The 14,971-nt window shown below is 40.9% G+C and overlaps 1 long non-coding RNA gene across 2 annotated transcripts; it reads left to right on the top strand.

The window, feature by feature from the left end:
- The first annotated feature begins 2,170 nt into the window (after nucleotides 1–2,170).
- On the top strand, nucleotides 2,171–12,970 carry LOC119075178. Of its 2 annotated transcripts, none has more exons than XR_005087323.1 (3): nucleotides 2,171–2,180; nucleotides 12,608–12,613; nucleotides 12,837–12,970. It is a non-coding gene; the product is annotated as an uncharacterized LOC119075178 (long non-coding RNA). The 2 variants fall into 2 exon arrangements; XR_005087324.1 differs by lacking the exons at nucleotides 2,171–2,180; nucleotides 12,608–12,613 and adding exons at nucleotides 5,572–5,582; nucleotides 6,149–6,150.
- The last annotated feature ends 2,001 nt before the right edge of the window (nucleotides 12,971–14,971 follow it).

Below are 14,971 nucleotides of genomic sequence, written 5' to 3'. Positions count from 1 at the left end.
ATTTATGGTTACGATCACATTAGAATCGATGGACAGTTTTATGATATTTTTATAACAATCGCAAAAATTGATTGAAAAATTCAGTCAGTGAAAGGACCTGACCTACCCATAAGGTGGGCCTAGTTTTTTCATTTTGCTGATATTCATTTAAAAGTGAAAGGAAGGAGAAAGTAACCGCGAGCGAAGCGAGCAAAGAATTTTTAGATTCTTTCCATCAAGAAACTTTCAAGAATATACATTCCGTGTGCAACTTTATTTTTCTTTCATGGTTAGTCTTAGACAAAATTCGTCGATAAGTAAAACTTTTTTTGAGGCCAGCAGATTGATTTTGAATAACAATTTTACATCTGCCATGTTATTACCTCTGAATGACATATGCTACTACTAAACGAGTATGTTGAGAGCTGAAATTTCCCGATGATAAAACTGATTTGCTGATCGGAAATAAAATGCCAATCAAGAATTTGAAGTTTAATTTTTCTGATTTCCCAGTATTCTGGATACAGTGGATATCAGGAATTTCCAAACAAGAAAATGTGAAAACTGTGATGCCTTATCTTTTTAAGAGATGACATAAATACGCCGCAGGCAAAATTTTTTTAAATATCGGTAAAAGTAGTTTATTCTAATGAAACCAGTAAACTAAACACGATTCATTATTAATTTTCCAGCGTCACTTTTATCCAGCGCCAAGGGGCTAAGCCCCTAAAGCCCATCGTGTTAATCCGGCTCTGGTTGCCAACGCTTCACATGTAATTTTAAGAATGAATTATAAAGGAGGATATCCCGATCAGCAGAAGATGTGACGCATTGTCATTCTCAACGAAGTTGTGCACACCCGTCGCCGTCGTGAATAACGTTTCTCAGGTCGATTTTTTGCGTTGACAAAAATTACTTTCACAGATCATTTACGTCATGTCTATACAATAACAATAAGCATAATAAGCGAAAGCCTTATTTTATCATAACCAATTGCAACCTGGAACACCGCCAAAGACTGTCCCAAGCCAGTTTGAAAAAGAGTGGAGGGAATGAAGTTTAACGAGGACGTAGCAGTAGATAAGATAGGATTAGATAGATCAATCTTAAGGTTGAATGAATCGTGAGCTGGAAGCCGAAAGAATTGGGGTTAAGGGACCAACGTTGAGGTGAAACAACACGATCAGGAAGCCAAAGGATAGAACGATCCCAGAATTCTTATTAGCTACTAGGTTAAGCTTTTAAAGGACGAATAACCTTTTGCTCAGATAGGTTCAAAAGAATGGGCAAAGCTTTATGGAAAAGAATGTTCAAAAAGAGTAACACTACCCCGTCGGGCACTGTGCACTTTGATAGGCACGGTGGTCCCGGAACGTGCAGAAATGTGCGGGTCAGAGCTCGAGGATTACCGGGGGCGAGCAAAGTAAAGCTTTCATACTCACCAACCCGCAGTAGCAAGCGTGGTGTTTTAATGCTAAAAACCTTCAAACGAAGCCATAACGAATTATACATTGCCACATATAATGCCAGAACATTGACAAGACAAAAAATGCAAGAAATGGAAGAAGAGCTAGAAAAGATAAAATGGGATGTTGTGGGAGTGAGCGAAGTGAGAAAACCTGGAGAGGAATGCCTGAAATTACAATCAGGGCATACATTCTTCTACCGAGGAAGTGACAGTCAGATGCTGATGCACGGTGTCGGATTGTTCATAAACAAGCGGTGGTCGGATCGCATAATTCACACGAAAAGCATATCCGATCGAGTGATATACGTAATCCTGAAGATAAATAACAGATACAGTGTCAAATTAATTCAGGTTTACGCACCCACGTCCACCCATGATGACGAAGAAGTAGAAAGATTCTATGAAGATGTCGAGAAAGCTCTGGACGAAAACCCTTCACATTACCAATATCTAATCGGTGATTTCAATGCGAAGCTGGGAAAACGAGAAGAAGACTCCGAAGTTTCTGTTGGTAGTTTTAGCAACGACCAAAGAAATGAGCGTGGAAATACTTTACTCAACTTCTTACAGCAACACAATTTGTACGCAATGAATTCATTTTTTGCAGGAAAGCCTCAACGGAAATGGACTTGGGCTAGTGCAGATGGTGTAACGAAAAATGAGATCGATTACATCATAACTGGCTGTAAGTCAACCGTTAAGAACGTTACGGTCCTAAACAATTTTTCAACCGGTAGTGATCACCGAATGGTTCGTGCAAGAGTCACGTTAAATACCAGATTTCAAAGATCACAACTAGTTCAGAAAAGTGAAAGGATTGACGTTCAAAGGCTTTACACACAAAATGAAGAATTTGCTACGAAAATGACTGCCGAATTAGATAACGTCAACAATCAATGTGAAACATTGGACGAATTGAATACCAAAATCGTCGATACAATAATGGGTTTCATGAAATCCAAATGCAAATCCGTCCAAGGGAAAGAATCAAAACTCAGCAGAGAAACATTAGACCTGATCGCAAGCAGAGCAGAGTTGGTAAAAAACGGAGGACGAGATTCGGTGGAATACCGGAACCTGTCTAAAAGTATCAACAAAGCAAGGAGATCAGATGAAAGAAAATATAATGTCCAATTGGCTCAAAACATAATTGAAGCTAACTGCAATATGAAAGTCCTACGAAGAAAAATGACAAACGCCAAAAAAGAAATCTTCAAATTACGAGACAAAACAGGAACGATCCAAACGGATCGAAATGCGATATTAAACATTGCAACAGAATTTTATGAGAATTTGTTTTCTTCAGCAAGACAGAGCCCAACGGAAGAAACCGAAGATAGACCAATAATAAGAAACGTGGGATCGGAGGATATGCCCGACATAACTGTTGATGAAGTCAAAGCTGCAGTAGCCGAGATGAAAAACAAAAAGTCTCCCGGAGAAGATGGTGTTCCAGTGGAAGCCATTAAACTAGGTGGAGACTCATTATTAAAGGCAATCACGGCTTTGTTTAATCAATGTCTCCAATGGGAAGAAGTACCAGAAGCCTGGGAAAATGCGGTAATTACATTGCTGCATAAAAAAGGAGACATAACAAAGCTGGAAAATTACCGACCCATAAGCCTATTGTCAACACTCTACAAGTTGTTTATGAAAATCATTACGAAGAGGAACACTAACAAGTTCGACTTCTACCAACCTGTTGAACAAGCTGCTTTCAGATCTGGTTTCAGCACAAACGACCATTTGCAGGTGATGAGAACGCTTATTGAGAAGTGTCGCGAATACAACATCGACATAGTCTTGCTATTCATAGACTTCGAAAAAGCTTTCGATTCAGTGGAAACATGGTCGATATTGGACGCATTAGACGAATGTAGAGTAGACTCAAGGTACTCCAACACAATTCGATATGTGTACAAAAATGCTACTTCATGTATAAAACTTCATAAGAGCACGGAGAAATTCAGAATTGGCCGAGGTGTAAGGCAGGGTGACACCATTTCACCGAAATTATTCACGGCGATTCTGCAGAGTATTTTTAGGAAGTTAAACTGGAGTAAAATGGGATTAAAGATAAATGGAGAGTACCTGAGCAATCTCCGCTTCGCTGATGACATTGTACCGATAGCAGCGAATCTAGGTCAGGCTCAGATTATGCTACAACAGTTAAGTGAAGAGGCGAGCAAAGTTGGCCTCAAGATGAACTTATCGAAAACAAAAGTCATGACCAACATCGGGGACGATAGAGAAATCAAAATTGGTGACACTGTCATTGAACGAGTCGACAGCTATGTATATCTAGGACATAAACTGAAGTTAGGTCTGGACAACCAAACTGCAGAAATAAGACGTAGGATTGGTCTTGCATGGGCAGCGTTCGGAAAACTCAGACTAATTTTCAAAAGCAAAATGAATAATAGTCTGAAACGCAAAGTTTTCGACACTTGTGTCCTTCCAGTGCTCACTTATGGAGCGGAAACGTTAACTTTAACAAAAGCATCCGAAGATAAATTGAGAGTGACACAAAGAGCCATGGAACGGAGTATGCTTGGAATAACACTCAGAGACAGAATGACGAATCAATGGATTCGACAACAAACCAGGGTCGTTGATGTCATGGAAAGAATAGCATCTCTGAAATGGAGCTGGGCGGGACATATTGCAAGAAGGACAGACGAACGTTGGACCAAAAAGATCATGAACTGGCGACCATATAAAAGACGAGCTATAGGTAGACCACCAGAGAGATGGACAAACGGAATTAAGAATATTGCAGGTACAAACTGGCAGCAAATGGCAATGGATCGTACGAAATGGAAAGAAGTTGGAGAGGCCTACATCCAGCAGTGGATAGAAACAGGCTGAAAAAGAAGAAGAAGAAGAATTGCAACCTTGGTTTTTTGAACTTTGAAATCAAAAAATTCCAAAAAGGCGACTACTCATCCATTAAGCTAACCATTTGCGTCCGTTTAAAATCACTCCGTAAAATCTAGAGGACCCAACGATAAACTCTGAGGTCTGTCTGCAGATTTTATTGGATGTTCTTTCGAAAAGTGGATGCTTCAAAATTTTAAATCGATTCGAAACCTTTAGTAATTTAACTTTTTACAAACGGCAAGCATATCAATACTATATTATCACTAAATCTGTTACTTTGCTCACTTTAACATACATTTTGCTACATAAGACAACACTAGCCAGAAATTATAACTGAAGATACTCACGAAGGCAGCTGGCACCTAAATTTCTTCGGTTCAGTCGTTCAGAGGAATATTTCTCTTACAACATTTTTAAAACACAAGATTTCTCTTCTAAGCAAGGCCCTTCTCAATAGAACAAACTGACAGATTAAATTGAAAAATCATCTCTTGAATGTTTATGTACCTGACGACTGTACTTTGTACAGTATACAATTTGAAAAATAAAACAAATGACATTTTCGTCAGTGGTGTGTGTGAGATCATTTTTCCTTAAATTCGGCTCATAATTCCTCTAGGTATATTACCTCTATGCTTCTAAGTTGATGGAGAAGCCACCATTGAATTTGGCTGCCACTGCCTTCGTGATGGCATAGCGTAAGCGTTCTTGATTATTTTGTTTAGCTAATATTAATTATGAGCGAATTCACAGTCGAAGATTATTAATTAAGTTAAGACTATCAACAACGACGGAACAAAATGTTGATGTTCAATTTTATTGTTGATATTACTTTGCTGAAGACCAGACGATTTTAAAGAATTTTCGAAGATTTTGAAGGAAAATGAATTTTTTCATTCGTTCATAGTAGCAGCAGATACTATGTAAATAGCCTATTCCATAAGTGCAAAGCTTACGGTATCCGAGCCGCAGGCGAGGTTCCGTTATTGCTCTTGTGTAAATGGGTCTATTAACATGGTATCTGCTGCATTTTGCTTTAACATGATATGCAACCGGTCGTTGTAAACAACAACAAGCTAAGTCATAATGTACTACTATCCAAAGGGACCGTCCATAAAGGACGTCCGCACGAGAGGGGATAGAGGGAGTCTTACAAAGTGTGACTGACAGTGGAAATGGTCAGTTCAAGTCTTTCTTAATGTAAGGACGTAATATATTACGTCGAAAGCCAAAAAAGGTGAATGAAAACCGTAAAGTACGTAAATAGTAGATTTTACGTACTGGCTTGGAGCCTTCGGCTAGAGATACAAACGCCACACTTGTCAAAATAACAATCTCCAAACCAGTACGTAGTTTATTTTACATGCAGAAGCAATCTATCAACGATTTTCAGCATTACAGCATACACGTAATGACGCCATTACATATCTGAAGCATGTAAAAATAGGTAGAAAGGTAGAAGGTAAAAGGTAGAAAATGTACTATTGTTTATCATCGTACTTCATCACACTTCTTCGCTCATTTCCGGCACACTATAAACAATACGTTGTTCCAAACGCGTGCTTTTTTAACCTTTTTTTAACTAATTCTATTGCAGAACTCGCCTCCGGCTCGTGCTGGAAAAATCTCATTTGCTAAAAAAACGCCCTTTAGCATGCGTTAGGAAAAGTACTATTACATTTTAGGTATTGAAAGTGGATTTAGCACCGAAGATTTGTGTTTAACTTAGACGCAGGCGTAAAAACTACAGTTGTAGAAATGAAATCGGCTCAAAGCCTTTACGAAAATTTCAGAGCATTTAAAACGACGACTGTGTGGAAGAAGTTTCAACCTTAAATTCGATGTCAGTATACAAAGAATATTGAATAAACATTTTCAGAGGAATACGAGGAGAAACGATCTATTAGAGTGTTGTAGTGATTGTAGATTTGTGCTTTCAAATAAAATTGTCGTTTGTCGTACTCTGAATAACTGAAAAAAAAAACTGGAAAACAGTGGAAAGAGAAGACCGTTTGAGCGATTAAGACTTTTGAACAAGTGCCTTCGCGACGTTCCTTCTACATATTTACATATTGAAGAAAAGTGCTAGGAAAATCACAGAAAAGTTGTTTACATAGTCAGTGGGAGGAAAACCGGACAGTGTCTGCTTGCAAATTTCGTTGATTTAGAAGTATATGAATACAGTGTCTGGTTTACTTTCAGTAAGTCTGTAAACCAACCATATGTGACTTTGCTGGAGAGTTGCGTTTATTTAAGTTTTCGGTCTATTTTATTTATGAAAGAAAACGTTGGTTGTATTTTATCAGTAAACTAAAATGGAAATGATGGAAGTATGTCACTCAATTCATGAAAATTACAAAAATGTCTGAAAAACTAGGCTACGATTATCGTAGTACGATAGGCGGTATATGGTAATTTGGGTTCCTTACTATCGAATCGTGTAAATTATGAAAATAATTTTTTTAGAGAGCAATAAAAAATTAATTCTTATTTAACTAAATTTAACTAACGAATGTTATCCACGCCATTAGTCGTATAAACGTCAGAGAGAGCTTTTTTCTCCTTTGTTACGATCTGTCAGTTTTTCTTTTTTGCTATTTGAAATGAAAACTAAAATTGAGATATCTTTGCTGTTTTAAGTGGTTTTTCATATTTTTTTGGACCAAAATGTTTTAAAATGTGTTTGGAATCGATTGGCATTAACAGATTGTGTGAAAATATTTTTTTCTATTTTATTATTTTATTAATGTCAACCGATTCCAAACACACTTTAAAACATTTTGGTCCAAAAAAATATGAAAAACCACTTAAAACAGCAAAGATATCTCAATTTTAGTTTTCATTTCCATACTAAATCGCAAAATAGAAAAACTGACAGATCGTAACAAAGGAGAAAAAAGCTCTCTCTGACGTATTATTATTAGGAAAAGAGTAATATTGAGAATATATTTAAATCCTTTATTTTGTGTCTTTCATTGTTATACCACTTTTTTGAATTTATAAAATAATCTGGAGAATCACACATAACGTTTAGCGGAAGCTTATAAGTGCCTGGCGGAAGGTTGAACTGGCTGGCAGACGCTCATAAGTGCCTGGCAGACGTTTATAATTGCCTGGCGAAAGATTGAACTGGCTGGCAGACGCATGAAATTGCCTGGCGAAAGATTGAACTGACTGGCAGACGCTTATAATTGCCTGGCGAAAGATTGAACTGGCTGGCAGACGCTTATACGAGCCTGGCAGACGTTTATAATTGCTTGGCGAAAGATTGAACTGGCTGGCAGACGCTCATAAGTGCCTGGCAGACGTTTATAATTGCCTGGCAGACGCTCATAAGTGCCTGGCAGACGTTTATAATTGCCTGGCGAAAGATTGAACTGGCTGGCAGACGCATGAAATTGCCTGGCGAAAGATTGAACTGACTGGCAGACGCTTATAATTGCCTGGCGAAAGATTGAACTGGCTGGCAGACGCTTATACGAGCCTGGCAGACGTTTATAATTGCTTGGCGAAAGATTGAACTGGCTGGCAGACGCTTATATGTGCCTGGCAGACGTTTATAATTGCCTGGCAGACGCTCATAAGTGCCTGGCAGACGTTTATAATTGTCTGGCGAAAGATTGAACTGGCTGGCAGACGCTTATAATTGCCTGGCGAAAGATTGAACTGGCTGGCAGACGCTTATATGAGCCTGGCAGACGTTTATAATTGCCTGGCGAAAGATTGAACTGGCTGGCAGACGCTTATATGTGCCTGGCAGACGTTTATAATTGCCTGTCGAAAGATTGAACTGGCTGGCAGACGCTTATATGAGCCTGGCAGACGTTTATAATTGCTTGGCGAAAGATTGAACTGGCTGGCAGACGCTCATAAGTGCCTGGCGAAAGAACTGGCTGGCAGACGCTTATATGTGCCTGGCAGACGTTTATAATTGCCTGGCAGACGCTCATAAGTGCCTGGCAGGCGTTTATAATTGCCTGGCGAAAGATTGAACTGGCTGGCAGACGCTTATAACTGCCTGGCGAAAGATTGAACTGGCTGGCAGACGCTTATATGAGCCTGGCAGACGTTTATAAGTGCCTGGCGAAAGATTGAACTGGCTGGCAGACGCTTATATGTGCCTGGCAGACGTTTATAATTGCCTGGCGAAAGATTGAACTGGCTGTCAGACGCTCATAAGTTCATCTTGAGGCCAACTTTGTTTGCCTCTTCACTTAACTGTTGTAGCATAAGCTGAGCCTGACCTAGATTCGCTGCTATCGGTACAATGTCATCAGCGAAGCGGAGATTGCTCAGGTACTCTCCATTTATCTTTATTCCCATTTTACTCCAGTTTAACTTCCTAAAAACACTCTGCAGAATCGCCGTGAATAATTTCGGTGAAATGGTGTCACCCTGCCTTACACCTCGGCCAATTCTGAATTTCTCCGTGCTCTTATGAAGTTTTATACATGAAGTAGCATTTTTGTACACATATCGAATTGTGTTGGAGTACCTTGAGTCTACTCTACATTCGTCTAATGCGTCCAATATCGACCATGTTTCCACTGAATCGAAAGCTTTTTCGAAGTCTATGAATAGCAAGACTATGTCGATGTTGTATTCACGACACTTCTCAATAAGCGTTCTCATCACTTGCAAATGGTCGTTTGTGCTGAAACCAGATCTGAAAGCAGCTTGTTCAACAGGTTGGTAGAAGTCGAACTTGTTAGTGTTCCTCTTCGTAATGATTTTCATAAACAACTTGTAGAGTGTTGACAATAGGCTTATGGGTCGGTAATTTTCCAGCTTTGTTATGTCTCCTTTTTTATGCAGCAATGTAATTACCGCATGAACTGGCTGGTAGACGCTTATGAGTGCCTGGCAAAAGATTGAACTGGCTGGCAGACGCTTATATGTGCCTGGCAGACGTTTATAATTGCCTGGCGAAAGATTGAACTGGCTGGCAGACGCTCATAAGTGCCTGGCAGACGTTTATAATTGTCTGGCGAAAGATTGAACTGACTGGCAGACGCTTATAATTGTCTGGCGAAAGATTGAACTGGCTGGCAGACGCTTATATGAGCCTGGCAGACGTTTATAATTGCTTGGCGAAAGATTGAACTGGCTGGCAGACGCTTATATGAGCCTGGCAGACGTTTATAATTGCTTGGCGAAAGATTGAACTGGCTGGTAGACGCTTATGAGTGCCTGGCAAAAGATTGAACTGGCTGGCAGACGCTTATATGTGCCTGGCAGACGTTTATAATTGCCTGGCGAAAGATTGAACTGGCTGGCAGACGCTTATATGAGCCTGGCAGACGTTTATAATTGCCTGGCGAAAGATTGAACTGGCTGGTAGACGCTTATGCGTGCCTGGCAAAAGATTGAACTGGCTGGCAGACGCTTATATGAGCCTGGCAGACGTTTATAATTGCTTGGCGAAAGATTGAACTGGCTGGCAGACGCTTATATGAGCCTGGCAAAAGATTGAACTGGCTGGCAGACGCTTATATGAGCCTGGCAGACGTTTATAATTGCTTGGCGAAAGATTGAACTGGCTGGCAGACGCTTATATGAGCCTGGCAGACGTTTATAATTGCTTGGCGAAAGATTGAACTGGCTGGTAGACGCTTATGAGTGCCTGGCAAAAGATTGAACTGGCTGGCAGACGCTTATATGTGCCTGGCAGACGTTTATAATTGCCTGGCGAAAGATTGAACTGGCTGGCAGACGCTTATATGAGCCTGGCAGACGTTTATAATTGCCTGGCGAAAGATTGAACTGGCTGGTAGACGCTGATGAGTGCCTGGCAAAAGATTGAACTGGCTGGCAGACGCTTATATGAGCCTGGCAGACGTTTATAATTGCTTGGCGAAAGATTGAACTGGCTGGTAGACGCTTATGAGTGCCTGGCAAAAGATTGAACTGGCTGGCAGACGCTTATATGAGCCTGGCAGACGTTTATAATTGCCTGGCGAAAGATTGAACTGGCTGGCAGACGCTTATATGAGCCTGGCAGACGTTTATAATTGCTTGGCGAAAGATTGAACTGGCTGGTAGACGCTTATGAGTGCCTGGCAAAAGATTGAACTGGCTGGCAGACGCTTATATGTGCCTGGCAGACGTTTATAATTGCTTGGCGAAAGATTGAACTGGCTGGCAGACGCTTATATGAGCCTGGCAGACGTTTATAATTGCCTGGCGAAAGATTGAACTGGCTGGTAGACGCTTATGAGTGCCTGGCAAAAGATTGAACTGGCTGGCAGACGCTTATATGTGCCTGGCAGACGTTTATAATTGCCTGGCGAAAGATTGAACTGGCTGGCAGACGCTCATAAGTGCCTGGCAGACGTTTATAATTGTCTGGCGAAAGATTGAACTGACTGGCAGACGCTTATAATTGTCTGGCGAAAGATTGAACTGGCTGGCAGACGCTTATATGAGCCTGGCAGACGTTTATAATTGCTTGGCGAAAGATTGAACTGGCTGGCAGACGCTCATAAGTGCCTGGCAGACGTTTATAATTGCCTGGCGAAAGATTGAACTGGCTGGCAGACGCTTATAATTGCCTGGCAAAAGATTGAACTGGCTGGCAGACGCTTATATGTGCCTGGCAGACGTTTATAATTTCCTGGCGAAAGATTGAACTGGCTGGCAGACGCTCATAAGTGCCTGGCAGACGTTTACAATTGCCTGGCGAAAGATTGAACTTTCTGGCAGACGCTTATAATTGCCTGGCAAAAGATTGAACTGGCTGGCAGAAGGTTGAACTGGCTGGCAGACGCTTTTAAGTGCCTGGCAGACGTTTATAATTGCCTGGCGAAAGATTGAACTGGCTGGCAGAAGGTTGAACTGGCTGGCAGACGCTCATAAGTGCCTGGCAGACGTTTAAATTGCCTGGCGAAAGATTGAACTGGCTGGCAGACGCTTATAATTGCCTGGCGAAAGATTGAACTGGCTGGCAGACGCTTATATGTGCCTGGCAGACGTTTATAATTGCCTGGCGAAAGATTGAACTGGCTGGCAGAAGGTTGAACTGGCTGGCAGACGCTCATAAGTTCCTGGCAGACGTTTATAATTGCCTGGCGAAAGATTGAACTTTCTGGCAGACGCTTATAAGTGCCTGGCGGAAGGTTGAACTGGCTGGCAGACGCTTATAAGAGCCTGGCAGACGCTTATAAGTGCCTGGCAGACGCTTATAAGTGCCTGGCAGACGCTTATAACTGCCTGGCAGACGCTTATAACTGCCTGGCAGACGCTTATAAGTGCCTGGCAGACGCTTATAAGTGCCTGGCAGACGCTTATAAGTGCCTGGCAGACGCTTATAAGTGCCTGTCAGACGCTTATAAGTGCCTGGCAAACGCTTATAAGTGCCTGGCAAACGCTTATAAGTGCCTGGCAGACGCTTATAGATGCCTGGCAGACGCTTATAAGTGCCTGGCAAACGCTTATAAGTGCCTGGCAGACGCTTTTAGATGCCTGGCAGCCGCTTATAGATGCCTGGCAGACGCTTATAAGTGCCTGGCCGACGCTCATAAGTGCCTGGCAGACGCTCATACGTGCATGGCAAACGCTTATAAGTGTCTGGCAGACGCTTATAAGTCCCTGGCAGACGTTTATAATTGCCTTGGGGAAGGTTGAACTGGCTGGCAGACGCTTATAAATGCCTAGCGGAAGGTTGAACTGGATGGCAGACGCTAATAAAAGCCTTGGGGAAGGTTGAACTGGCTGGCAGACGCTTATAAATGCCTGGCGGAAGGTTGAACTGGATGGCAGCTGCTTTTACGTGCCTGGCAGACGCTTCTAATTAGCTGGCAGACGGTTCTAAGTGACTGGCAGACACTTATAAAAGGCTGGCAAACGCTATAAGTGCCTTGCAGACGCTCATAACTGGCTAGCAGACGCTTTTAAGTGCCTGGCAGGCGATTCTTATTGACTGGCAGACGCTTATAAGTGGATGGCAAACGCTTTAAGAGCCTGGCAGACGCGTGTTATACGTTTACTCCTGGGTTTGTAACAAGTCGAATCGAGAACCCGGAGTAGGGGGAAACCTTTTGTGGTCCGAACTTAAGTCCGAAATTCTTTTTTCCTCTGTTTGGTAATCACAAATCCTAGTTCAAGTTCGAAGATGAGCTATTTCGGTCGAGCCCTTCCGGATCTAGGGCCGTCTCAGTGATATTAGGTTTTTTGTAGATATCTACGGCAATCTCGACGCTACACGCATGTGTGACGCATCATTACGCGGATTATGCCTATTTTCTATGCGGTAATAGATAGGTATTAACCGTGCCAATCTAGGAAAAAGTTCATGAAATTAACGTCACCGGGTCGGATGTTAGGTCCCTTGAAGTGAGCGTCTTCTAGGCTACTCGAGCATACAGTGAACGTAGAACATTTTCGCTTATATCTCGAGTAAATTTTATTCGACTTTCATGAATTTTTTTGTTTGAAAGGTATTAACGAGTGTAAGTCGATGATACTAATTTCAGAGACCTAACAAAATGGCAGCCGCCACCTTAGACTTTAGTGTTTTTCTCCTTCGGTAAATTCTTAGGCATTTTGTATTTGTCCCACATTAGACATATGAGAACATAAAACACCACCAATGGACTCGATTTGTGGAATAAATTTCGCACACTATTGATTATGTATATGAACTAAGAAAGAAGAATTCGATTTGTGCAAAGTAGAGTCGAACTCTACAATCACGTAACGCGAGAAAAATTTATAAAAGAAGCACCAAAACTAATTAATCAATTAAAAACAGAACCTGACTTGTATCACTTTGCATTTAAATCGTTCGGTATTTTTGTAGTTGGTACAGTAACTATTCAACCAAAAAATCTGTATGTATTGTCTCGAATGAAATTGATAACTTCGACTAAATTGAATCAGAGGGTAGCAGGACATGGTTATTAATAGTTATTTACGTATCGATTGAGTAGGCCGAAAGAGTTACGTATTAAGTTTTGTATGCTTGCTAAGAGGACCGAAAGTAAAGAAATGCCAATTAAAGGGGCGAAAGCGAGAGCTTTCGCCCCGCGAATTGACAGGTTTACTTTCGGTCCTTTTAGCAAGCATACAAAATATAGATTTGAAAGCGCTGTGGGTAGTGTGGAACAAGACACACAGAATATTAGTAGATTATTCACCTCTGTCCATATGTTTATTTAGACACTTAGGGAGTTATGGCATGAGCCGAAGGCGATAAACGGACAGAGGTGAATATGCTATTTTATCTACCGACGGCGAAATAATAGCACTTTTTCACTACTATTATTTCACCTAGGTAGATAAAAAATGTTATTTTGAGCCCAGTTTACCATATGTTACACATACACATACCTTTATATAAGATTTAACTCATACATTAATCCGGTCCGTCTAGGGTTTTAAATTTATTACAAACTCTAGGGTATATTTTTTTTACTCTAGCAACATTTTTTTAAGAGAAAAAAACCCGACCCCAAAAGCAAACGATGCTACCTATTCGACCACACAGTCTTCGAATAGTAACGAATTGCGGCTAATGTGATTCAATTCATAAAGTACATGACGAGCCACAACGTACGTCACGGTGTGCCTGAACAAAATTTAAACAAAAAATTTTGCACCTCTGATTTTTCTTCTTATTTCTCTTTTTTTTGGGTAACAAACAACTTTTGTTCGAGGGGTAGGTTGGCGCAGCGGGCGCTTTTCTAAAAAATTGCGAAAACGTCATCTGAAGTCCATTATTTGGCCGTTTCCAGCACTTTTAATAACTTTTGTGGGTTAAATGACTTATTATATAAATTTTGGTAAGTCATCTGATAAAAGGAGTGAGCTCTAACCGATTCGGCTACTGAGACTTCGAGAGTCAATGAATTATTGTCATGTTTTCTCCGTATGGGATAAAATAGCATATGCTTCTATACACTCACATTACGCTTCAGTACACATACTACTTTTGCTCACTGCTTTCGCTCGTTTGTATATTATGTACTGAAGCGTAATGTTCGTTATATTCCACAGAAGTATAATCTACTATTAAAGTTTCGGCCTGCACGCTTTTTAGCCCCGTACGAAGTACGGTAGGCTATTAGTTCTGTAACATTTGGAATATCGAGGCGGTAGAGAACTGCGCCGTTCAGCCACGCCGAAGTCGCCGCCGAAAAACTCCATCAGCCGTAACCGACACCGATATCCCTCTCAGTCGCCTCAGCCGAGTTGAAAATCGGCGGCGGATGATGGTTGGTAAAAGTTTCGGTTTTATTACAGTTTTGGAGAATTTTGTATCGATTTTTTTCGTTGGCTTAGAAAATTGTGTGTGCATCTGCCGAATGGTAGAGTTCTCTAGAGTAAAGAAAGTCATGAATTTTCTCAACGCACTCCAAGGATGAGTCGCACCCTTAATAGAGTTCTGAAACTTGGCAGTGTGCCGTATAAAATTTTACACTGTAAAAAAATCTTAAAAAAATCTTCATACTACGTAATTTTGGTGCTAGGTGGATCCTAGGAATTGATAGCGTCGCCTTCAATAATGAGATTGAACTTTCTTACTGATAAAATTCTTTATTGGTCAATTTGGTGTGAAAGCTTAACGCTTCAAAATCTAGTGAAATAACACAGATCGTTCGTAACTTAAAAAAAACATAAAAAAATAATCTGATGACTTACATCTAG

The sequence above is a fragment of the Bradysia coprophila genome, unplaced genomic scaffold (genome assembly GCF_014529535.1).
Source record: "Bradysia coprophila strain Holo2 unplaced genomic scaffold, BU_Bcop_v1 contig_193, whole genome shotgun sequence".
In the NCBI taxonomy this organism is placed as follows: domain Eukaryota; kingdom Metazoa; phylum Arthropoda; class Insecta; order Diptera; family Sciaridae; genus Bradysia; species Bradysia coprophila.
Note: the sequence above shows the minus strand (reverse complement) of the source record. Positions and strands in the feature narration are given on the sequence as shown.